The 27,398-nt window shown below is 39.8% G+C and overlaps 1 protein-coding gene across 5 annotated transcripts in view; it reads right to left on the reverse strand.

Moving 5' to 3' along the window:
* MEF2A (myocyte enhancer factor 2A) overlaps positions 1 to 16,972 on the reverse strand; it is a 93,026-nt gene extending 76,054 nt beyond the window's left edge. For 2 of the 5 annotated variants that reach the window (XM_074155549.1, XM_074155547.1), the window contains exon 1: positions 16,565 to 16,653. The gene's annotated coding sequence lies outside the window, so the exon portion shown is untranslated. Of the gene's footprint in view, positions 1 to 16,564 lie in introns of all 5 variants that reach the window. The other 3 variants (XM_074155544.1, XM_074155548.1, XM_074155546.1) reach the window with 3 other exon arrangements.
* Between the last annotated feature and the right edge of the window lie 10,426 nt (positions 16,973 to 27,398).

A 27,398-nucleotide genomic window follows, 5' to 3' on the forward strand; every position in this document is an offset into this window, starting at 1 on the left:
CTGCTCAATTATTTAAGCCATCACTTCCTCATCTGCATCAGACTTGAACCATTTTCTCATTACATCTTATTTGAAAATTTTTTTCCATCTTGATGACTTCAGAGTTACATACCATTCTGACCTGCTACTAGCAAAGTCACAGCATTGAAGAACACCCAAAAAAAAGTACCAGCACATTAGAAGTATACAACAGTTAACACATTTAGAGCAGTCTTATTACTGGATTCCTTTCACAACGAAAAACCACATAACTACAAATGAGCTACACTGATAAAAAATACAGAGAGTAATGAAGTAACTGAACCAGTAAACTGCAACACGAAGAAAACCTATGAAATGAGAACAACAAATAGAACTTGTCTACAAACCTCAAGTTTTTCATCCTTCTAATGAACGTTTTTGACAGCACCACTAAAAATGTAGCTTCCAAATTTCACCAGTATAGTAAAAAGTAAAAAAAAAAACCACCGAAATTTTACTGCAAACACATAATATTAGGGTCCTACTGAGAAAATTTACAGTTTTACAGATCACATGAAACATGTTTTGACTGAGAACAGTAAATGCTCAATATTATGCGATGCATTTTAAAAAACGCTGAGCTTGGTGGAGGACTTGGAAATAAATCATCGGCACCTGTTTGATGCATTACAGGTCACTCTTACTTCAGAAGCAAACAAAAACCCAACAACAACAGAAATCAAAACCTACCTAACATGATAACCAATAAAAGCATAGCTTGCATAATGTAAAACTATGCAGATGGCCTGTTTTTAAGACCAGACAGTAATTGTTTTGTTTCTCCAAAAGTGTTGGTACATAACCGTTCAGTTTTGGAGCATCTACTGTTCAGGACTCCAGGTGGAAAAACAGAACAAAAATCTCTTCATGCGACATACCCAGTTGACTGATCTGGAACTTTAGTCATGAGAGCATTAGACGACAAATCAAAAGTGAAAGGAAAGATATTAAGATAAGTAAAAACAAGATACTTACTGAGAGTAGAATTTACAAGACTTTCTCTTTCTTCCTCAGGAGAAAAATGCTAGCACTTTAACAGATAAATCTGTCAGAAAACTCATCATCCACCCACTGGGAAGTGAAATGAATGGAAGCTCCAAAAAATAGCAGAGAAAGACAGAAGGAGGGGGGGGCGAGAAATACTTCTGGTTTACTTGCAACTATCTCAAAAAAAAAAAAAATTATAAAGAATAAACAGCTCAAGCCTGACATATTCACTCTTCCAGATCCTAATACCAAAAAATCATATGCAACATAACTTGAATTGTTTACATCCCTTCACTTTAGCCAAATCACATGGCATGCAATACCTCCTCTTCAAAATACTGTTCTGCCCTGTCACACTGACAAAGAACAGGACAAGAGATTGTTAAATTGCACCTAGGCAGGGAGATGAGGACTAAGGCATTTGCACCAGGGTCAGAAAACAATCAACCAACTCCAAAGACAAGGCACCAATCTTAAATTTCCTCAATAGGAAAACACTCGTAAGAAGGCAAGTTTTGTCAATAAAAGTAACACTTGCTGCTAAAGCAATGGATTGCAGACAAGCTTTGAGGCATAGAAGTCCTCCAGATCACAATTTAATTTAACCTACAAGTAGCAACTGGAAAACCGAAAACAAATGCAAAAATGCATCACTCTCACTAGAAAATTATTTCTACTTTTTTATCTTCCAAATTTGTAAATAGCAAAAGCTGATGGAAGTTGTATTTGGCAGAATAAAGTCCTTACTTAAAGCTAAAGCTTCTCAGAGTCAGACATCCATTTGGTAAGGTTAAATTACAACAGAGTAGAAACTACCACCATCATCATCCAATCATTATCAACACCACAAGATCTCTGTGCTGGACAGTTCAGAAGCCTCTGTCACATATACAGATTAAAATGAAACAAAATTTTTTACCTCCCTAGTTTTCCTGATTAGCTAAAGGCCACCTGAGCCAAAACCTTTCTTCTTGGAACAGAGGCGTCAATCTAGACCACTGACAAATTCTGGAACACAAGTTCTCCTGAAGTCACAAACTTCATTGTAGTCTGATCATCTAAATGAAATATGCAAACAAAAAAAAGATTTATTTTTTTTTAAGGATGACTCATTTAAATTCGTCACACAATAATTATGAAGAATTTCAAGCCTACTTTTGAAGGCATTTCATGCAGCAAAGCTTGCTAAATCAAAGAATATTAATGTTCTTACAATGCATAAAAATGACCAAACCACATTTGGAAATGGAAAAAGAATAAAAGTTGGTGGGTGCTGACTGTCACTTGCTTTACTGGAACATACCAAATAGTCCTCTTCTGCTAAATATATGATGAAAAGCTGAAACAGGAATTCACAGCTACAAACCACACGAGACCATGTGATAAGACATGCCCACCTCAAAAATGCAGGTGCGTTGCCATCCACATCTCACCAGTGAACAGTCATAACTGAACAGATTAACTTCTCAAAGACTTAATAGATGACAAATATGACTCTTAAGACGTGTTCCTCATTAAGAAACAGGTTCGCCCCATTTACGTACTTCCATTAAAGAGCATTTTGTGACACCATGGATTTTCAAGTGGTAGAGGTAAAAAAAAAAAAAAAAATGCTTTCTCCATGTGGGTATCCTAACATGCCATAGACTCCCACAGCTACATTAAAGTAGTTTCAAGGTAGCCTGCATACATCTCTCTATATACGTGTAGCACAATATAGCTTTACCTTTGATCGAAGAGGGAATCTGAGGAATTCTAGCTAAACAAACTAAAAGGCTGTTTTCCTGAATTTGGTCTCTAATCTGGAAACCAGATCTAATTAGTAGCATTTTTCCAACCATACCTTGTTTAGTAAGCTACCTCAGCAAGACTTTCAAATGTAAACATTAAGATAAACCGAAGAAGTTGCTCTATGGGAAATATAGGTAAGGCCTATAAGCTTGTAACACGCCTAAGCATACTGCACAGACCTACCAGGTACACAGGTCTAAGGTCTGGCAAAAGGACATTCTGGTTTTAGATTTCTTACATTAATTGCCTGAGACTAGCAAAACAGCACTTTAACGCAGAAACACCTTTTCAAGAAAAATTATTGTAAAATACAGACATTATATTCCCTCATTATTTAAAGGACTCTGAGCATCTCTAGATCCACTGCATCTTCCTGTGAGCAGAGTCTGAACCCCGGGCAGTGAGAGGGCGAAGCCTCCTGCGACAGGCACAGCAGCCAAGGCAGGAGAGAAGGGCTGGCCACGGGCTGACTGGGCAAACGATGCGTGCCCTTCTCTGCCACTAAACTGCAGCCAGAGCTCCCTTCGCTGAAATCCTGGAATTCCAGAACAGCATCTCAACCCACTGGTACATTCTGGAAATTCAGAGTGGCAAAAAAAGTGCAGCTCTAGAGCTACATTCACTAGATTGAACAGTGAGATTTCAATATTTATTGTAGCTCTCAAACAGAAATGTACAGTTTCACAATGAATGACGGCAGACGTGTTCTCTAAACAATGATAATCCAATTAGGTATCACTCATTTAGACAGATACAGTACTTTGATTCTGCTCATATTGTCTCCTGTTGCTAAAATAAAAGTTAAATAATTTAATTTAGTATGAGAATACAGCAGAGGAGTAAAAGACAAAAGACTTGGATTAAAGAGCTTATGTGAATGCCAAAAAGAGAAAAAGACGGTGCCTTACACGCTCGGGAGCCATTAGAACTCTTTAGCATTTTTTGCCAAACATGGTTTTACGTTGTTATTTTTAATAGTGTTTTAGAAAGTTTTACTAAGGCAACTTGTGTATTGACCATAATACAGCCAACACGCTGTATTATAAAGAAGACAATAGCAAGATCTGACTAATGTGTATTAAAGAAAACACATTTACTACCATGGGAACCCTGTTAGAATTCAGCACTACTTCAAGTAGTCTACAGGAAGCTTTTCTGTGCTAGACTTCCTCTCCTAATAATCTCTCTACTAATACTTCTAAGACATAAACATTAATAGTATAATGGGGAACAAGCACACAGGCAATGCCATCGGCTTACAGCATTTTCATCTAAATAGGTCTAACAGACACAAGGAAACATGGTAGAAAGATTACCAGAGTAAGATCTCCGCCACTGACACCATCCCTACAGCCAAGGATTTAGCTGGAACATTGAAACTAATTCACTGAAAACTCATTGTAAGCACAGTTAATGAATGCGGGAGAAAAAAGGGGGGAAAAGAATTCTACACACAATACAGAACAAGCATTAGAAGAAATGTACCAAATTCAATTGCAAGCTGACTTCATGTAATCTGGTCTCCAAGTTTCACCAAAATAACTTTGTTATAACAAACTGACCCATACTAAAACCGTGCCTATACCAAGCTTTTGGGATGCATAGATCTAACAGGAAGAAAAGCAAGTTCCACCTCCCAATCTTAAGTTATATTGCAACTCTATCTGTATATGTAAGAGGACAAGCAATACCAGCAAAATAAAACTAAACTTAGTTTAAATATTAAACTACGCATAGGACTTGCCAAGTTACTGCCATTTACAGGAAATGCTCAAGAAATCTTGCAAGATGTACAGTAAAAACTACTGTTCTCACTTCCTGCATGGAAGTAGTATATGAAACCCACCTGGAAGTAGAACTCAAATATTATCAGGAGAATTTGGTTTTAACTACATCTTACAGAGTCCAACTCAGTCTTTCAATGATGGTCTGCAAACTCAAACACTACATAATAAAAGCATTTCTTAAAAGTTTTTTTTTGCAGGGTTTCAGAGATCAAAAAACAGGACCTAAAAATGTCAATACAAAAGTCTTATTAGACTTCCGAATGAACAGTTATCAATCCAAAAATAGAAAAAAAAACTTTCCCTAAAAAGCATTTTACCCATTGAAATAATAGAGCTACATTTTCCATTTAAAGTCAAGAGTGGCCACTATTTGTATGCATAGCATTAGCTACTGAGGATCTGAACATTTCACCAAAAGGTTAGTTGTATCACAGTAAACGCTGAAATCCATTTTTCATCAACAAAAAAAAGCATGTTAATTTGGCATATAATTTGGGTTTTTTTAATGAACTTCGGAAAAAGAGGTACTCTTCTATAGAAATCCAAAAATATGTCTTCCAGAAAATATGGAATAAATCACATCATAAGCAGCATCCTGAATGTATTGTATATCAAGTTCCTTCTCTGCATAGTAACAAGAAACAAAAAGTATTCTAATCCCTTGAATATTGTGGCAACCACAGTAACAACTGCAGCACAAGATCTTCCACAAATACACATTTTAAAATACAGAGCTTACCCTTCAGAATTAATACACCTACAACAATCTTTTCATTAATATATGCAATTCTTTCCTTGCCCAAATTTGTGTTTGCGTCTACAGAGATGCAAATGCGAAAGACTGCAAGACAATCACAGAAAGTAGTCAAACCCAGATACAGAGTCTCAAGTAAGTAGATTCATTAACAGTAGGACTCCTCAAAGTTTAAAGGTCTGAGACCAAAAATACTCCTAAGTTTGAAACAAGGAGTTGGAGGTAAGATGAGAGAGGCTCTCAAGCATTAAAGTTCATAACCCAAGCCAGACACACTCAAGCTACAACTATAAAAAACAACCTATGCAAAGGAACTCCCATGGAACTGAATTCTGTATCTTCATTCCACTTTACTTGTATCTTGGTTGAAACAAAACAAAAAAAGCTTTCTAGTTATTTTAATTGGCTGTTGTCAGAATCCTGAAGGAAAATATCTGTAAATCCTAACACAGGCAGGCTGAAGCATTCATGCTCAAGATCCAGTTATATCTTCGAGAAATTCTCACCTACTCCTTCCTTCCTCCCCTGTGGCCCAAACACTGACGCATCTCTGTGGGTGCACTACATGAAACCCAATGATTGTTGGGCTGGCTGTCCCTTTACTGTTCCAATATTGCTAACAGATCAGACTATTTTAAGATAAGCTAATTATGCCAGTGAAGTATCTTATAAGCCATTAAGATTAAGCAGAAGAGACTGTGAAGAATTAAAAGCAGTGAAGTACAGATAAGACAGAAGCAAGAATTGTGATCTCAACTATTCAAGATAAGACGACAGGAGGATACCTCGTCAGATTGCAACTCCAAATTTTAGTCTGTACTTACTTTCTCCTGCTTCTAACAGTTGTCACAAGCACAAAAGAAACTTCACACGAAGGGCTGCTTTTCCTTACACCTTGAGAAAATTAGTCATTCAAGTCTTAGAAGAACAACACACCAAGATCTTTGTGGTTTGCTTGTAGGCATTATCTACATGCACACAAGACAGCTACAGAAACAAACATAGATGCCTTAAAAGAAATGGATCTGAAGAAAAATCCTCAGACTGAGTTTGTTGCACAGAAAGTTTCAAGAAATTTATCAGATCTTCTTCTCATTAACATTTCATTAAAGGAATGCAAGTTGGAAAAGCAGGTTGAACCCTCTTTTGAGAGCCAGCCAGTCAGCATCTTTAGGAATATTGTCATAGGTTTTATTACTGAACAATCCTAAAATTTCATGTTTAAAAAAACAGGATCTAGAAAGTCCTCAATAAAACATGGGGGGGAGGGGAGAGGATTTTAAAGACATTTATTAGTATCTCTCAAGAACAAAAGAAGACATTCCCTCCATTCTTCTGTTGGGGGGGGGAAGAGATTAGACACAAGGTGTTAAAAGAGAAAAATCTATATGGTTTCTAGACAAACAGGTCTTCTGAGTTTCTTTGATGCAAATAAGCTCCTGCTCCCCCACCTCCAGAAGATACACATAAAAGCAAACTGCTGTCCAAAACTATATACAATTAGGGTCCAAAGTCTGGCAAGGGAAAAGCAGAGGATAGGCAGCTGCAATCACAACCCATTGAGCTTCTATTCTAGATCACAAGAATCAAATCCTGAATACAAATGCTGCAGAGTCAATCCCCTGCGTGAAATCCCCAAACCATTACAGAATTTTGCAAACAGCATCCTGACCAGACTCTCTGGGTATGAAGAAATCACAAATGCTCTACACAACTATCTTCCCATATACTTACAAACGGGTATCATCAAAACAAAGATCTATTTAAGATTTACCTTTACGCTGCTGAATGAACAAATCACAGCCTAATATGACATTTAGGTCAAATCAAATACATTAAAAGCAAAACAAATTAAGAAACTGAACAGAGTTTTAAATCATCCTACCTTTAAGAGTGTATTTTCCTAAAATTAAATAAAAACACTTAAAAAAATAACACTTTACTGATACAAGATTAGAGCATTATCAGTGATGGCACTAAAATCTTGAAGATGGAACTGTACTACCCACAGCTTTCTAAACCTGCTTTTCTAATATAATGAGGTTTACATGATCACAGTCTATTCTCCCTCATTAACAGCTTCTGATTCAATTGGCCAGTTTCAACCAAGCGCAATAGTAAAACTATCAATTCTTTTTAATACTTTACAAAGTGCTGCAGAATTTTTGACCTGGTGGTTGCACACAGTACCCAAGCGCCGTACCTGACCTGTCGTGAGTGACCAGGCAGGCAGCAGGTTCTGTTGGATCACCCAGGCAGTCAGCAGGGTAGACTCAGAGTAGCCACAGCTAGCAGGACATTTCAGATATTTACAGAACTTCAAGAAATAGACTGTGTAGAGGGGAGACTCTGGAAGATCAAGGAATAACAGAAGAGTCGAAATATAAGGGAAATGGAAGTTCTGTAAGTTTTATTACTTGTAAAACTACTACTTCACTGTTACTGTTCAGACTATTTATTAAATTTATCTCCACTGCTTCTCCAAGTCATTTTAATATCATAGATAAAATGGGCTATAGTACACAGAATAAAAATTTTCATACACACATTGTCTTTGTTCTTCCCTCTTCCCCATACCACACTTGATTTGCTCCTGAGCAACCCAGCCATAAAGCTGGAATCCTTTTATCTCATGCAATCACACTGGCTGTGCTTGCCTAGAGCCAGTATTAACAGGACAGTCTACAGATCCTTTAATGACTTCCGTCTCCTCTTAGACAAAAATTAGATGGTAAAGAGGAAAAAAAAAAATGGCAGCAAAACCCAGTAGCACCCATTAGTAACATCAAGTTGGTTGTAGCCTAGGCTTGTTCTAAAGTATCTCTTTAGTCCTGTAGCAAAACCTGACGGTTTTGCTCATTCAGGAGCTCAGCCAGGACCCCAACTACTGCACAAGCCTATCTGGATCACCAGAGGGTGCTGCAGGGGCTCATAACATGACTACAATTTGGTCTTGGATCATAACCTTCTAACATGGGGCATGTCCTCTTCGCAGCTTTTTTTATTATTTTTAAATAAAAAAGAAGGTTTTTACTTGGGTCTCTTCCTAGTCATAACACTTCAATCCCCTCTCCAATCAGCTCCTCTGAAGTGAATGACTCCACTATTTTCTAAGATTGGTGCAAGTTTCATTTAAGCACCCTGTGCTAATGCACTATTCATTGTAAACACACGTGTACTTGACAAAAAAAAAAAAAAAGGATTCCTTGACTAATTCTACAGCATCTTCAAAAAATAACTATAGAAACAAGCATGTCACCACCAGGCTTAACTTGACAGTACAGGAGTCCATCTCCTCAGCAAAAACATATGGGGAATCTACAAATAGAGAAAAAAAGACTGCAACCCACTGAACTAGAGAAGTCTCATATATAGGGCATGCCAAAAGTATCTGCAGAAGATTTACTGAAAAGCAGCGAGCGGGATAACTGTGGGCTATTGGGTTACATTTCATCTTACTGTGAATCCAGGCCTCCTATGGAGATAAGCCTGTAAAACAATAAAAAAATTCAACTAGGAGTCACTAGGAGCATCCTTCAGAATACTGAGTGTTGAAAATTTCAACTACTATTACTATCCCATAACCCTATTACCTCTCCCGAACAAATCATTAGGCTTTTAAAGTACTTTCCTCCTATTTTGCAGGAAGCACCTAGATGACTCCAGTATTCAGGAACATTAATCACTTATGCTTTCAAATCCAGAACTTTTAATCATTTGAACATCACATTTCACTAATTCCTTGGAGCTACTGAATTAACAGCGATAAATAGAAAAATTGACCAAGAGCTTTTTTTTTAAAAAAGGAAAAAAAATCATTTGACAACTATTTTAAGATAACTCTTGTCATTTCCCCACCCTCCCCCCACACCTTCAAATTTCAACTTATATTAAACCCATGACAAAGTCCCTCCCATGACAGGGGACTTTTTGAATGTCCCCGTGTCCTTCGCTGAGAACAAGTGTTCTGTATTTCTATCTGTAATATAGGTTTGGTAAAATAAAATATTTTTTAAACTTCAGTTAATTCAATTAGTAAGTTTCCTGTTACTTTTTTGATGGCTATTCAGGTTCAGAATTTTTGTATTTGTGACAAAAGAAACAACAAGCAGCTACTTAAAACTGAAAATTATTCTTTCATATTCAACAATGTTATTACATGTTCTACATATTCCTTGTGAATTTTTTAGAGTATTTGTGCTAATAACCACAACTTCTGCAAATATACCCATATTCTCCATCTCCTATACCCAGTTAATACCTGCCTCTACCTACTGATCGCATCTCTCTTCAGCCACACAGGATGGTCTCCTTCCGCTGAAGGAGTTCTTCTAATTTAGTGCTTCCTAATGGAAACCCATTAATACTTTTACTGCTGGCACTTTTTTTACAGTTGAGCCCAACATCTCTCAAAACAAAGATCTTCATATATGTTTCCGTGACAAAAATTAAAGGCACTAACGTTTGGAATACTATGAACAAAGATAAAGAGAACAACAAGATGACAAAACAAACAAACAAACAAAAAAAAAAAACAACCCCACACAAACCACAAAAATCCTAATGCTTCAAAAACAACACAGGAGGATATTAAGGAAGTCTCTCAGAGGAAATCCTTCTTCTGCACTCGAAAGCTTCAAATCCGAAAAGCCAACTAGCCAAGCTAATACATATATTACCAAACCCAGGCTAACAAACATAGTTTGACAGCCTATAGGCTCAAAGATTTTAGCAAATAGCACTTTTCACCTGATGTGTACAGAAAGGAAACAGTGTATCTCTTGTCATACCTTTTACTTTGCCCTTTTTCACCCTGAAACCAATAGGCTTCTGAGCATAAATTTAAGACATCTGAATTGCAGTTAAAACCTCGTATCATTACACAATAATTTTAACAGCTTCAAGGAAAAATAATAATACTTAGTTACTGAAATATTTAGTTTATTACCCTCATGGCATGACAACATAATACAAGCACAGCAATGATGGAACATCTCATTTTCTCTAATATTCTCAAAAGACTCAGTGCTTTGAAAGCTCACACTGAAAAAAAGCAACATTCTAAATTGTTATATACACCAACTTAACCAACTTATTAGCAGTCACTCTTGTCAGCTTACAGTTTTTAAAACAGGATGCATGCAGTCATATCAGGAAGAGGGCAGTTGCTGTGAAAGAATGATACCAAAAACAAGATGTCCTTAATGTTGATAATCTCACACAATGTTTCTGAGCTACACTTTACAAGTTTTCCACAACAGTAAGACAGTCAATTAAATACAATTCAAAATATCTGGGGACATATCTTAAAAACACTATCACTTTTTTTTTTTTTTATATATCTGAGGTGAAAAAAAAACCCAAAACTGTTACGATTTCCTTCTCAGCCTCCTGGACTCAAGTATTGCAGATTTTGCACGATACAGGGGGGGTGAAGTCACCTTATCCTAACACCTTCACACAGTTTCTATAATGGACACTGCCAAGGCAAGTCTCTTCTGCCTTTTATGACCCCTCATCTTTGTGTGTGTGTGTATATCCGTGAGTGTCTCAAGGTTCATCTACTTGCTTACTCTCTTCTCTTACAACTGTTTGTGATTCTTCCATATCCCGCCTTTTTACATTTACAATACCTTCCTACACATCATAAAGGATACTGAAATCATCTCTTCTGAATTCTCTCTTTCAACTCTGTATGCCAGTATCTTCAAGAAAGAAATGTTTAATAGCGTAGCCACAGCACAGCTCACTTATAGATGTGCTTACATAATGACATAGCTAAAAGTTTAATAATTTATCCCCCTTGACCTTCCAAACATTGTAAGCAATCACAGAAAATTACAAGTTCAGGCCTGTGTACGTTGGTACAGCCCTCAATACTGATACTGGCCACAGCCTGCAAGTAGTAAGTACTGCAGGTATCAAAATGACAGATCCGCTTTATATATTCTTACAGGTCTATGGTTAGCTTTCAAACAATAAAAATAACATTAGTCCAATGAAATACTAAGTGACCATGTTGGAAGCAATCTGGTTTTCAAACGAAGCTAAGTTTCAAAAACAATTGAAAGGATTTGAAGTAAATGGAAAAAATCCTTCTTCCCCCCTTATCATCATCATAGAAGTATCACGAGCACAAGCCCATCCGGTTCTACACCCCACTCTTTTAGGTGATCTCCAACCACCTCATCGAAGGCAAACACATTTTTTCTCACAGTTATTTAGCTCATTATTTAAAAAAAAAAAACACCACACAAGCAAACAAAAAAACAAAGTTAAAAAACCACAGTAAAAGATGCTCTGTCACCAATGCCTGGTACACAGATACTTAAGTCAAAGCAAGCACCTTTCCACAACTATGCTTGGATGATAGTTCCTAACACTTTTTATCTTGATATACTTAAAATAGGCATACAACAATACTTGGTAACTACTAGTGAAATCCAGCTGAGCATAAAGCAATACAGAATACACTTTTAAGTCTCTAGGTTGGCCCATAAGGACTTTGGCAGAATTCAAAAGCTCTTTAGGGACAGAGACAAATATAACTGGGAGACCTACCTAATTAAGCATCACTAACATTTTGAATATAGAGTAGTTAATTCCCTGCAAAATAATTCAATTAATCACACTCTTATTAAGAAGGATGTATTTTCTTCTCATTATATAGGCATACTTGTACTGTTAAAACACATGGGGAACAAAAAGCATAGTGCTTTCTGTAGAAAAGGTTCTATATTCTCCTGCATCAAAATTTTGAAAAAAGACCGGCCACAAAATTTAACTGTCTTTACCCAACAGTCATTCCTACCTAATTATTCACTGCAGCCTCAGATTAAGGAGAAAAGGAGAAAGGAAGATTATCATATACACCACTTAAAATATTCCAGCTCAGTGACTGTTTTGGCAGGGGGGATTGATATCTCAGGAACAGAGTTGTCTTGCAAGACATTAATTCCTCTTTAGTGTCAAATGGAAATGAGAGTATACAGTACAAGGGCTTATGTTCCTTAAGAAAAGCATATTTGAGCTAAGGATAAAGAAATTTAGAAAAAAATCTCACAGAACCATTAAACAGAAGTCTACACAACACAGTTGATAAACAAAAATAAATGTCCCTTAACATGGAAGAAAAAAATCCCTTCCTTTCAACTCCATAAGCATACCTTGAAAAAATCAGGTATTATAATAATGCACTGTATGAGGGAGGTAAGAGGTAGAAATCTAGATCATATGCTTACTTTGAAATAAACACAGCAAACTACGCTACTGCAGGCTACAAACTTAATCCTCCATAGCAGTATTTATTAGCTGGTACTCTACCACAGAACACATGCTGGGGGAGGGTAGTTGTCATATTACACATTTGAAGTCTGTTTTTTTAACTCTTGTAATACTACTTTGTTTGTTCATTAGATACTGTATCAATGACCTAAAATGCATCTTGATTAGCTGCCCAAAAAAGTTCCTGGAGTCTTTTAATGGAAGGTCAACAAGACCACCTTGAGGGGAAGGGGGCGGCGGGGAATCAAAAAAATGTCTTGTTGTAATCTTACAACCTTCATAAGACACCAAAACCACGTTGTAAACATTCGGGGAAAAAGTCAACTATATTTAGTTATTTCAGGGTCTGACTGCACCTTCAGAGACTTTATTCACTTCACACGATAGGAGAAATAGTTAAACTAAACCCCCATTGAGTACCACATTGGCTAGTCCATTCAAATAATTATTGCATTAGTCTTCCAGCACTAGCAATAAAGCATATAAGAAAAGAGAGGAATACTGCATTTATTTTCCCTGCTACCAGAGTTGAAGAAATCAAATCTGAACACAAGGCAACAGGCACCAAAAATCACCCGTATTAGTCACAGACAGAGATTTTGACTTTTGTGCCATTTGATCAACCGAAGAACACATTATTTATTACGTATGTGAAACAATATCTTCCAAACACAAGAAATGTGAAAACTTAAATAAAGCCATTTTGTGCGTTAAGAAGTTATGCGGCATATACATTGCCACATAATGTTCAAATTAATTCAAAGTAAGAGTAAGGTTTGTTACAATGTCAAGGAAAAGTATTTCCTAGTGTTTTGCACACATTATCCAGCTGCTGTCATACTGAATGGGCCCAAGGCCTAAATTTTACACAGAGTATTTAATCCTGTGGCCTTTAAAAATAAAAATAAGAATTTGGTGAGCTGAATAAAATGTACTAATGTTAATTTTTAGAAAATATATTTTTTAAAAATTGAGCTGTAACACAGATCTCTCTCATGCAAGACATAACAAATCACACTTATTAAAACTTCAAGATATTTCCAATTTAGGAAAAAAAAATGACTTCCCAAGCTAATACAGATTTGCACATTACATTGCATTATACTACACTACTTTTACTACTGTCAGAGAATTAATCAGCTGTGTTTTGTTATGCATGGCATGACTGAGAGCAGGCAAGGTAGCATGGCATTGTTCACAGACTTGCATGGTGCTTCTAGTCTCTCTGAAGCAGCGCTTAGGCCCAGAATACGCAGAATGACATCAACAAGTTATCCAACAAACTTGGCTAACATTCTAAAATAAACCCCATAAAAAGCTTTGCTGCCCACATTACCAGTTTAAGGTAAACCGCACGCACTTCAGCTCAAATAAGGTTCCTAAATAAGATAGGTCCTCTGCCATAATAAGCCATTTTATTCTCCAGAATTATTTCAAGTTTTAATTCCGCCAAGTCCTCCTTATCTTACTAGTCGACCACGACTCAATTCTGGAAAATAAATTTACCTAGCTTCATAAAATTCAGTGTTCACTTATTTCTTCATCCCTTGTTTCGCAGAGAAAGAAACATGTTATGTGAAATTATAGAAATCTAAATCCAGTATCTATGCATATGCAAAGTATCCTATGGGCCCACTCATTTATAGAGGTGAGGTATAACCACATCGGTTTGAAGGCACACTTTAAAAAATGGAGAAAACAAGGAAACATACAAGCGAAAGGCTAATATATTTCTACCATAGTTTACAATCTGTAGACACCTTCTCACAAATAAATCATGAGAAATGCTATAATATTAAAACTGGTTTAGGTGAGCTGCATTAGCAGAGAGACTGCCATCTACACTAAAATTGTTCTGAAGTAGGTCCTGTCCCTCCCATTGAAGGATTCTTCTCGTTTACTGATGATACTCCTCTACTACTCCTGGTAGACTATGTCAACTACAGATTTAGGAAAGAATTATGGAGGAGAAAGATAACTAACCAGGGCACTAGGTTATTTTCCTTCCTAAAATCCAAACTGAACGCCCTCAATCAAACAAGGCTCTTCTCCAACTGGCCAGCACTATTATAATCCCTTAACATCAAGACAAACTGTTCCATTCTCTCACTTTTGTTTTGCTAGGAAAACAAGTATAGAATTTTAAAATATCATTTAGTAATTATGCCCCTTAGTGACCAAAAGTGTTAAAATTGCATCCTTTATTACAATTCTTCCAAATTATGTAATTGAAAGACATGTCACTTTGTTCATCTTGTAGCACCTAAGTGAAAAAAATAGTTTATAAGAGGAACCTCACACTTCTCACCCAAATGCAAATTGCTTGTTAGAGGAGCAAAAAAACCAAAGATTTTATTTTTACACTTAAAAGGTAAACATTTTAAATAATTTTAAAAACAGACAACAGATTATAGGAACGTTGCTCTGACACCTTTCGCGCAGGTTATTTAAACACTAGCTAGCAATAACAAGGGAACAGAAATGTCTATCAAAATACAGATACCTAGTTCCCAAAAATAAAAAACAAGACTTGTATAAGGAACAATTATGTATAGACAGCTAACATAAATAAGTTTGAAAGGTTATAGCCCTCCTTATGCTGCATAAAAATTCAGCAGACCGTGAAAAAGGTTTAAAATAAATACTGTCTATATTACCAATTCCACACCAAACCACATTTTTTTCCTTACTATTATTTTTTTTTTTTTTTGCTCCTTTGTACCTCCCAGAACCCCTTTTCCTCACTGTTCATAATAAATTTAGTCCTTGCATGACTATGGGACACAATGGTTTTACACTAAGCACTAAAAGAAACCATCTTCTTAAATTGGCTTTTTTTTCCCCTATAGAACTCCAGGTTTTCAACTCTGAAATTAATCACTTGTCAAACAAGCCACTATGGCTCAGTTTTTCTATGCAATTCCATTCTCTTCACCACCTAGCATCTCAAAAGCAGGTAAAAATCTATTGGAAAACACAGCCCCGTAAACTCAAATAATTTACTGTCTTTCCAGTCAGAAATAGAGCAGCCGCTTTTTCTTATCCTCACGAGTTCTGCCGAGCACAAAACCCCACTTGGAGTACAAGACAGCTGTACCTTCAATCTTTTCCTCCTCTAGACAAAAACATCCTCTAGTTTACACATTAGCGAACAGTTTCTCCTCCCATTCCCAACGCACCTTTATGCAGCCCACAACTACTTTAACTATTTCTCCCTTCACCTCCTCCCTCCCCGACCCCCGATCGTTTTCCCCAGCGTATACCACGGGTAGGCTCCAACAAGGGGGTTTTTTTTGGTTTGTTTTTAAACGTGATGTTGCTTACCCAACGTGGCTGCCGAGAAGCAGGACAAAAGGTACTTTTCCTCCCCGCCTTTCCAGTCACACACACACACACACACCCCCGAGCGGAGCTGGCCACCCAGGCGAAGACGATCTTACCTCAGTGTTCCCCGAACGCCAGGGCCTCGTACCCCACCCTCTCTCCCCGGTGCACCAGCCCTCGGGCAGACTCCGCCGGCCTGGGCCATAAATGTCCATCCTCTCCCTCCAACCAGCGGTGCGGGAAGTTCCGGAGAGGGCCCCGGCCGTGGGGAACTTGCCCACCCGCGGGACCCCGGCACCCCCGCCCCTCCCCCCGCCCGCCCCCCGCACCAACTTCCCCGCCGGCACCCCCCGCCCCGCTCCGATCGGTACGGCAGTGCTGGAAGGGGATGGCGGCGGGGAACCTCCTTCTCCCCCCGACCCCCGCCCCGAGCTGCCCCCCTCGGCGACTGCCCCCACCCGTCACCCCCTGCCCCTGCCTCCGACCCCGCTCGCTCGTCTTCCGCTCCTCGCCTCCGACCCTCGCCACCTTCCGGAGCCGCCGGGCTCGGGGAACGCTCCCCCACCCTACCGCTCGCCCCCAAAAGCGGGGACCCCCCCCCTTCCCGCTCACTCACCCGCCCGCGTCCCCTCGCTGCCCGCCGCCGCCGCTCCTGCCTCCTCCCCGCTGAGGCTCCTCAGGAGACACTGACACCGGCGCACGGATACCCGCTGGGCGCTATTTTTGGGAAACAAGGCCCAATCGGGGCCGGAACTACTTCCTCTGTCACACTCTCTCTCCTCAGGCGGCGCAGGCGACTCCCTGAAATATCCTTCCGCTCTTTTCTCCTGGCAGCTCGGACGTCGCTGCGGGCGCTCAGCCGAGCCAGACAGGGGCGGAACGAGGGGGAAAGCGTAGAGGAACTCGAGGTGAACCTGCGGCCGGCGGCGGGGCTGGGAGCGCCCCGCTTTGAGCACGCAGCATCACCGGATTATTTTGTTTTACCATGGGGAGCGGCCGGGCCTACATTCTTCACCGCCGACCCAATCCTGCGGCGCTGCGAGCCCATAGGACAGCTCGCCGGAGTGAAGGGGCGGGAGCACCAATCAGCGCCCGCAGAGCGGAGAAGCACCGACCAATCAGAGAGCAGTTGGTGGGCGGGGCGCAATGAAACGTGGACGCCTTGAGTGACAGGAGGGGGCTCAATCAGAGACACGGCGAGGGAAGCGGCGGCCAATCAAAGCCGAGCGTGAGCGGGCCTACAACGCAGGAAGCCCTCGGCCATACCCCCTCCTCTCCAACCTTGGCGACAGCGCATGCGCACAGATGTCCCCGTCCCTCCCTTCACCGCCCCAGTGACGCACGGAGCCGGGCCCGCCCCACCGAGAAAGCGGCGCGTGCGCCCACGCGCCGGCCCCGCGAGGGCAGGGCAGCGCGCACCCGGCGCTGAGGGGTTGCCGGGGGCAACGGCTGCGGCGGGGCCTGAAGGCCATGGCGGGGCCCGCCGCCCCCTACCACAGCCCGCCATGGCGGGGCCCGCAGCCCCCTACCACAGCCCACCTCCCTCCTCAGGAGGAGACAGCCGGGCGGGAAAGCTGCGCAGCCAGCAGAGCTGCTTTCCGCTCCCCCACCACGCCCTGTTCTCATCTCTCCAGCAAGGCAAAGCTTCGCTCTCAGGGCCCAAAACCACGTCCTTGCGTTAATTAAAACAAGTCGCAATTAAGTGGTCCCTCGTCCTCTTGCAAGACCTGATCACTGGAGGATGCTGCAGGAGACCGACACCAAACAGCCCAGCTACATCTGTCATCCACACAGAAACCAACACCACCTCCCCCCTATATATATATATTTCTTTTTATTACTATTTTTTCTGACTGGCTTTCTGTGAAAATCACTGCTCTGTGAGGACATGAGCTCTGTCTTTGCTTCCAGGCTAAGGTGACAGCCCACCTCGGTTTCTCCTCCATCCATCTCCACCTCACATTATCTTTGTCAGAGTTCCCATTAATTTTGCTGGAAGTAGAGAAGACTACTTGGGAATGCATAATAAAAGACATAAAATTGGCGTCTTTCTCCTTCACAGAAGGCAGCAGCTGAAGAATGACCCAAAAATAAAATTTTGATGGTAAAAAGATACTTGCCAAAAATCATCTGCGCTCTACAGCTTCTCCGGATTTATCCTGCAAGATACCGGCAGCCTCAGAGTGAAATGATGGGAGCCATTTCAAAGCACTAAATCACTGATGAAGAGGGCACATCTCTTCTTCTGGACAGGAGAATCAAGGGTGCTTGCTCTGGAAAACGGACATGGTGACAGAAATACCCAACTGGCAGTGCGATAACCACACCATTGAAAAGGAAAAGGTAGATCCTCCAAGATCATTCCCCAAAAAATGAACGTCAATTTCTGTTGTCTGTTTCCAAACATTTAGCTCAAATGGAAGCAGTAACTCACAGCTTACAGAAATTTTGAAGATCAGGATTTATAATGTGCAGTTTACTTGGGGTTTAAATATACAGTCACTAAGTAATTTGAACAATTTCTGAAACACCCACCTTTCGTTCAAAACAGAAGTGCAAGGGTATGCATTTCTTACTGTGGATCTCGGAAAAAGCTAGTAAGAGGTGTCAAAGACAAAGAAATAGCAAAATACAGTAATTGCCATCTACTGTGGTATTTCCAAGCTGAATGTTACTGACCTCTAATAATTGGGAAGAGATTTAAATGCATACAGTTTTCTTACAATTCTCAACATGAACAGTCCAAATGTCATTGATTTTTATATGAATGTAGTTTATTCTCTTCTTTGTCACTATACCTATCATCCATAATACCTGTAAGGTCTATTACTAGAAGCTAATGATTGATAGCGTGAAATCCTCCCATGACAGCAATATGCTGAAAAGATGTCAGATAAAATCCTGAATTCTTCATTTAAGCTATAAAAGTCACTGGGAATGTGAGTAAAACACTGAAGCAAGGCCTAAGCAAGGACTTCTGGATATACTCATAAATTATGCTTAGTATGTAATCATATTATTCTAAACTGGCAGAAACAGAGCAGGAAGCCAAAGAGATAAATAATTGGTTCTAATCTGTCCTTTTCAGTGGCACTAGAAGAATAAGCGTAGCATGTGTTGCTCAAGGGATTTCTATGTGCGCCTTGCAAACAATAGTTAAGGGGTATAGCACAGCGCCTTTCCCACTGAAATGCATCCCTCCCTCAATTGAAACACTGCCCTGTGTAACAATTGAGAAAAGGAAGTGCAAAATATGGCACCCAATTGAAATTACAGATGTTGTTTTCCATACGCGATGATGTGCTGTGACATCTGCTTCTGCAGACCCCTCTCGGGAGTGCTCGTGAAAAAGAATGGGTGGCGGGGAGGTCACAGATGTTCTCACATGTCACAATAGCGTAAATGAAAAATATCACCCCTTAGGGTAACACAAAAAAAACCCACAGAAGAATGACTAAAACCACTTCATGACTCGATGGCCATGCTCTGCGTTAGGTTTAACTTCCAGGACGACTGCAAAGGCCAAATGCACCTGGATAATCCAAAGGATGCAAAGCTGTAGGTGATTAAGAAAAACCCACTCTACAGAGAAAAAAATTACGATCTTTATAAGACCATAGAAGCATCAACATGACAAAGCCCTAGAGAACATCACACTTTAGTGTCAATATGACAAGTGAAAAATTCTCACAAGCATCTGCTAGGATCACTCTTGAGATGTAAGAGAACAACCACTGAACACATTTCTGCTCATCTTACATACCACCCAGAGACTAAAAAGAACCACCTGAAATCTCTTCCCTTGGCCAAACAGCAGGCAGTGTAATTTCCGTGATATCCAAGGAGAAATAAACCCAGTGAAATAGCAAATATAAAGAAAAATATGGGGGGAAAAAAGACACCAGTATTCTTAATTTTAACTAGAGTAGCCTCACAGTTGAGTGTAGTCATTATCCAGCAGTTGTTATGGCAATAAAGCTCTCCTTTGCATCTCTATTCCAGAGCATTTCCACCCACCCATTCAAGGTATTTTGGAGGCACTACCACCAAAATCACATCTCCACTAACTTTTAAAGTACATTTTAGGACCTTCTTACAAAACACTCCAGAGGTATACCGTGGTGGTTCCTCAGGCCTCCTTTCAAATGTTCCTTCTATTCCAGAAATCAGCTTTTTTATCTTGTATCCTGGAGAAAAAAATCTTAGTCTCCTGCTTCTAAAGGTGAGCTTTGTATAAAAACAAAATGCAGGGCTTTTAAAATTCTAGATAAGAGGAGTAGAGGATGTTATGTAGCTCTTGCATATTTGCCAAACAATTAAGTTATCCTTCATGGGGAAGGAGGGTCTAGGAACAAGCTTGTAAGAACAAGGTTTCTTAAAATCGCAGGCCAGATTAATTCCTAACATTGTTTCACTTACAATAGTGGAAGTACTCTATGAATGAAGATTTTGTGAAGGACTGCTTATTGCAACAAAACCAAATTGTACTCACAGCATTTCAGGATGGGAACTTGCATTAGAAACAAAGGACAGGAGAAGGGGGGACTCCCACCTAGGCAGCAGGAAATCAGAGAGGGGCAGATAATGGTTCCTTTCCAGTAAGACTTTGGGTAACCCTGTTAACCCCATAATGACCACCCCAGTACAGTACTTTTGCTCTCAGAGAGCTGGCTTAGAACAAACTCCCCTGACCTCCGTGTCCCTGGTTGGGAGTAATGCTGTTACGCTACTATTTGGCTCCGGTGTTCCACTAAAGACAGATATAATCAAGAAAAGATATCCTTATTTTAGTTAAATCCAAATTGCCTGACAATGCATGAATTAAATTCACTCAATCCATTTCATAAACTGCCCTCTGTAAACCACTAATATTTCCACATCGTTATATGGTACATTCAGTAATCTGATTGCCTTGGGAATATTTGTTTTTCCAGAACTTGTGGCCAAGGTACATAAGATTAGATCAGACACAGCTTGTCTAAGAATGCTGTAATGTGGGTGTACAGTATACTTGCTAGTTTTGAGTTACAGGTAAAAGTTCTCTTTCAAACTTTTCCAGCCAGGGGTTGGAGCTAATTTATCTGAAGTTGTCTGTGGCAGCATTTGGCACTTTTCGTTTTGCTTTGCTGTTGGCCTTCTAATACTGGAGGATCAACACGGGAAATATTTGTATTGCGTGCCTCACTGACTGCACCCCTTGACCCGTACCTCAGCAAAACTTGTGATATTTTATAGGTCCTCACAATGACAGAACACAAGTCTCTCTGGGATTCACGCTCCTCTGCTGGGATTTTCTCACCATTCTGCATGTTAACATGAACCAACAGCTGGGTTTAAGAGATCTGATATAAATAGTAACATCATGCTGCGAGCGAGCTTCTTGGAAAGTAAAGAAAATACGTTATTTAATGCACTCTGACATTTGCCTTTCCTCCCCTTATTCCTAAGATGCATTTCTGTAAACACCCATAATGACAAATGCAAAGAAGTTGACTTCTTCACATAGACATAACAAGTGCTGCCTTGAGCCCAGGAGATGATATCCAGACCAGCTTACCTCTCCCCTTCGCCAGGCAGCTGGCAAATTCTGCACAGTAGGAAAAGGAGTCAGAGCTGGGATGGAAACTCCTGCTTCCAACAGCATTCAAGATTACAACCTTTGGTATTTTATTTTCACGGTTGCTCTATGTTGCTTCAGAAACTCCCTGCTTTTGCCATATCTTTCCATTCATTAAAATTGCAGCTTGCAATTAAACATTCTGACATAACATAGCTGAGATTTTTTGGCAGCAGCCTTAACCAGAGGTTTTCAGAGTTTCCTGCAGACAGCTTTAAATTTTCATATCCTCATGAATGCTTGCCACCTTCTTTTAATAACTTGGAAAAATAAGCCTCTCTTAGGAACTGCATTGTTTCTGTATTTCCCCAGCACTCATTTACTGCTTTTAGAAATGTGTCATGCACATGTATATTTATAGAGAGAGCAAAGTGTACATATGCACAGTATAGTTTGACATCTTATAGAGAACACACAGATTGCGTAGCAGATCTAAAGAAAAATAGTTACGTTCAATATTTTTGTTATTAAAATGTACTTTTCTCTTCTGATGGTATTGTATTATTTCACCCCTCTAAAAAAACAATCATATTTACTACATTATTCAAAAACTGCAGGTCTTCATGTGTTAATAATTTTGTAGCTTTATACATTTTGTGACCGTCATATATTGCAACACTAAACTATTTTTATTATTTTTATGCAAGAAAATATTTCTTAGGGTAGATCTTGCCCTTTTTCCAAAGAGCTAGGAATCACTTAAAAGGATTTTAAAGTTATTTGAATTTTTAAGGTGTAGAATATATTTGGAGATCTGTTCAAACACTGCTTGCCATTATCTCTAATATAGATTTGAAATTTATTTAAAACGGGGTCTTTTTAATGTTCAAACTGACCTTAAAAGTCTTTTTTTCTTTTAACATTACCTGGCAAATAAATTCTTAAAGGGATATTATCAATTTAAGAACTATGCTTTAGTCTGGAAGTTTTTCCAAGAGATTAAAAAGAAAGTGTCTCCTTTTTTCTGTAAGTTTAATTTCTATATTTGACAGCAGTATGTGTGGTCAGTATCCCATGCTGTTAGGAAACAAAAGGAACAGAAATAGATATAAGAGACCATAATACCTGAAAAGTCTTTGAACTACTTTTTAAAGTAGGTTTGAAGTTGATGGGGCCTCTTCAAGTGACAAAAGACTCGTGGAACTCTTGAAAGCCAGATAAGTTGCTCCTGACTTGCGCAGAGCACCCTCAGCTCCCACCGCAATCAGCTAGTGCTGCTCTTAAAACGAAAGTTTAAGCATTGTTTTCCCTGCATTTTATCTGCTTCACTGTGAACTCTGCTGACCAAACTGCAGATACAAAAAGGCACATTTTATTGCCCTGATCTTGTAAGCTTCATATACAGAGCCCACCATAGCTCCGCATGATCTGTTATAACGTACAAGGCATAACAAAGAAACTTCTAAAGCAGTTAACTTAGGAGATAAAGTTTAATTCTTAAACTTGGGCTGTTTACAATGTGCATTTTGGGCCTTTTATAATGGTGCCCAGATGCCTCAGTATGAATGTGTCAGTGATGTATTTCCCGTTGATTTCTCTGGGGGTACATGTAGGATGATTGGTCTGTGGACCACAGGATAAATAACAGCCATCAGCTTCCCTCCTCCCTCTGGCCCTTTCAGGTAAAGGCAAAAATGCCCTTGATCCTCTGCTGGAAGTTTGCTTTAGTTTGGAAAACAAGCCTTAAAAAGTTAACCAGAGTGTTAACGTGGATCAACTGTTCCACAGTTCTGAGTTCTGTATCTGAACAGCCATTTGCTAAGGGGTTTATGGTTTTCTTGGCTGCGATTTAGGATTATTGCATACTTTCTCAACCCTTTACTAAAAATATGCTCAGTTCTAACCATGAAATGCGGTAGCACATTTGTTGCAATCTCTAAGGATGGTTTCTTATCTGTCAAACAGTTTAGAAGACAAACTGGCACTGAGACAGCTCACCTGTTTCCTATGGTTACTCGATGATAAACTTCTTCACAGCCCCTGCTGCTGCATCTAGGACAAGTGTTTTGAGACAGAGCTCTGATGTACATGTAAACAGGTCACCTCATGCTCAAATGCCATTTCATTTCCAAGCCAAGCCAGCTGGCTTTGGACAGAAAGTTCTTTTCTACTTGCGTGGGCAAACTTTATCACCTTCCCATCCTTTTTCTCTTGCTGTCACATTACTGCAGAGGTGGCGGTGGCTGATAGCAGAGTGAGAAGCAGTGTTCAAAATGCGTCCATGTTAGCTGAGATAATAACGCCTGGTCCTGCAGCCGTGTGTTGAACCAATTCTGCGTGATCTCACATAACCTAATCAAATATCTTTCCTTTCATTATATGGGAGTAGAGAAAGATTAACTGAGACTGCGCTCAAGTTATTGAATAAAAAGGAAAAGCATCCAAAGTTTTTGTGCTTGATCCTGTGTTTCCTTGGCCCTAGTCATAGTTTGAAAGGGTCCAGACTCATCCTGGGTTTGGAACTTCTGTACCTCTAGTTTCAGTTTAGCAAATCCTCTTGTGTTCCTTGTTGGAAAAAAGCAAATTTCTTCTTAGGTCTCCCACAGGGTGGAGTAAGAAAACTAGTGTTATCTGGGAGGAAAGCTGAAAGTTTGGGATAGTTGGGTTTCTTTCATTGTTCACCTTGGGGGCTTCTTTTTTCAATGGTTTTTAAGGAAGATGCAAGTTCATCTTTAAATTAGACTCTAAAATGAAGGGTCTTCAAACTTCTCCATAAAATACTGCTCTATAAAGTCAATGGAAAGTCTCTTAATGCAAAGATTTGACCTGCAAAGCTGCATGACCTAAGCAAAGAGCAAAATACACAATAGGAATAGTTTAACTGGAGTACAAGTGGTTTAAATCTGTTTTATTACACTTTAGCCAAGCTGAACTCTTCTAAACTAGGTTACAACCATTACTGCAATGGAAGCCAGGCTCTGAATTTACCATACCTTAGCTATACCTTCCCCCTGGGTAAAAGAGGACGAGGCTACCTCAAATCACGTGGCATTTCCTGCAGGTATGCGCATGGAAAAAGATGACACATAGAGACTTGTTATCCCCACGCTAATTTGTCCATGTGTCCATATCCATAGTTACACTTGTTTATGTAACACCAGTTTAAAACGATACTTGCAGGGTCTGAATACATGAATGAGTGATCTCATTCACGTACTGACATGCTTGACAACTTACCACGCATCAACCGAGCCGCGGTAATTGACCATGTGTGTTTGCTCTTCGCCCGTGGCGATCTCGGATGGAAGAAACCAGTGTAGACTTTTCTTTTTCTTGGCCCTGAGGTTAAGCTGACACATTGAACCGCACGCTGGCTGCAGGCTAGAGAAAGGCGTGCTGCAGTTACCGTGCCTCAACTGATGTGCGGTAACTCGTTAAGTTGCTGGAACTGGACAGCATGCCTGAGCTGTTGGTTAAAAGGGGATAATTGAGGGCATAAATCAGGTGTTAGTTCAGTTCAGCCTAAGTCAATTAGGAATGGATTTAAGGTAAATTGACACAAATCACTCTTAGTCTGGAATAAAAGCGGCTACCCAGTACGAGCTTAACTAAATCCAATACAGCTTAATCTAACATAAATGGAAAGACTTTCAACTAGCCCTAAAAAGCCAAAAATCTTATGTGCATTGCCTAGGGCAACTGCATTCACTTCAAGCAACAAATACAATTGAACATATAAACAAAGTGAGCCAAAATCACAGCTATCTCTGCGGACGATGTAAAGAGGACAGAGGTAGCTGTAAAGGCAGCAATACCTTCTCTGGCTCTCCTAGCAGATTTGGTAAACTATCATTTTCAGTTGTAAACTGCTTGAAGGAAGAATGGGTAATCTGCTTTGTCTCAGAAACGAGCACTCTGCCATCATTTAATAACAAGTATGTAACAATGCTAACATGATCCTGGTAAAAGTCAATTGTGAGCAAACATGAAACAGCTGAGTTTGCTTTCATTCCTTGAGCTTGATGAAAAGTATTAAGGATCAGAAGATGATATAGATACTGAAAAGTAAATGTGGGTTTCATAAATTTTAATAAATGAAGTGTTATTAGTAATTCAATCTAGCAGAAAAATCCCTAATGAATAAAAAGCAAATAAAGCTTGTTTCTCAAATGGCTTCACCCTTCATCTCTAGAAACCGTTACTGGAATTAGGGAGGCATAGCTGGGATTAGTCATATAGGGACAATTTTTTTAAAATCCTTTACCAATGGGAGATTGACTTGAATGAAGGAATTTGGTCCCCTAGTTCCCATTTCCTGGCTGAGTTATCTCTTCTAAGAAATTCTTTTATGGAGAATGTCCGTGGGAAACTAGTCTGAATTCTTTGTGTTGTGTGAGATTTCAGAAGACTCTGTTATGGATCAGCATCCCACTAGGGAGGATACAAGATGCATATGCACAGTAAAGTTACGGTCTTGCCCCTACAACATACTACGTAGCCCTAGCAGCAGGCTGTGCTTCAAATTTATTCCTATGTGGCTGTTGAGAACCAGTAAGGAGTTGTCTGCAGCCTGTGGAAAGAAATGCAGCCCTTTCTCATGGTGGCTACTTGACCCATCCATCCGAAGTAAAAATACATTGTCCTCCGTGCTCTGGGACTTGTGCTCTAAGTGCCCTTTGCCATAGCATGAATTTTGTTCACTATTGTTTTTTCCCCTCACTCCTAACAGCACTGTGTGCGCGCACTGCACAGTTGCAGCAGACCACACATTTTGAACACAGGAAGAAAATAAGCATATTATTATCAGGATAATTGAGTGTTGGAAAGAAAGTTGCCTCCAGCACTTTGTCCAGATTAAAATCTCAATCAGTACCATTATCTGGGAAGTATCTGCAGTGACACGTGCATGCTATGCGGCTCAGTCAGCAATCTGGCCTATAGCATTTGCAGAAGCTTTAGCAATTTCTTTAATGACCCTTACAAGTCCTCCATTTATTCAAAAGCTGAAATGCTAGTCTATGTGGGACAGAAACTTCTAAAACAGCAGATTGAAGTACTCCATGTAAATTGAGCAATTTCTGTTAACACATGTCGACTAAACCAGAGCTGCCAATCAGCCAAGCTGCTGCTCTGTGACAACAAACATCTGAGGTACCGGAGCTTGAAGTTAATCAAAGTTATTTATTTTATCATGCAGAACTAAGCCATCAGCCATTGCTCTCCGACATGGTTTTCATCTTCCCCCTCAACCAGAGTATACATGCTTTCCTCAGAAGAAAATTAATGTTATGTACTTAGCCTTAATATTAACCTTAAAAATTCAGTTATTACAGTTGATGTTTATTCTGCCCCTAGTACCAAATTATGCACACAAGCGTAATTTGGGGGTCACTGAAGGAAGAAAACCTAAACCATAGCTATTGTTAATTCAAGACCAAGCACTTCTGTTTGTATCAACATGAAGTAACCACGAATAAAAGAACTGTAGCTAATACTGTTTTCCTCTCATCATGTTAGTGATCCGAAAGGTTCCTTCAGAGGATTAGTATTTAAGAAGTGGTTCAATGGAAGAGTAACTAGTTTTAGAGTGTATACTATGAGAGTCAGAATTGCAGGAACTAGCAAGTAAAGCAAAGCCATTTCCCCAGCACCATTTACCATTTCTACACCCTACCACCAGCTGTTTCTTTTTTTCTGGTGCACATTTTTGCTCCTCCATCATCAAGGGTGAAATTATCATTCGGTTACATTGCTATAAATTTGGACCAATTCCACTGACTGTTGATAGTCATTGCCTCCAAGTGCCCTGGGGATGCATGTTATAGTGCATGCTCTGTGTGGCTCCCTCTAAACAATGTATAGTTGATCCCTTTCTTCATGCCAGCTTGCTTGT

Source organism: Numenius arquata, chromosome 11 (genome assembly GCF_964106895.1).
Source record: "Numenius arquata chromosome 11, bNumArq3.hap1.1, whole genome shotgun sequence".
NCBI classification, from domain to species: domain Eukaryota; kingdom Metazoa; phylum Chordata; class Aves; order Charadriiformes; family Scolopacidae; genus Numenius; species Numenius arquata.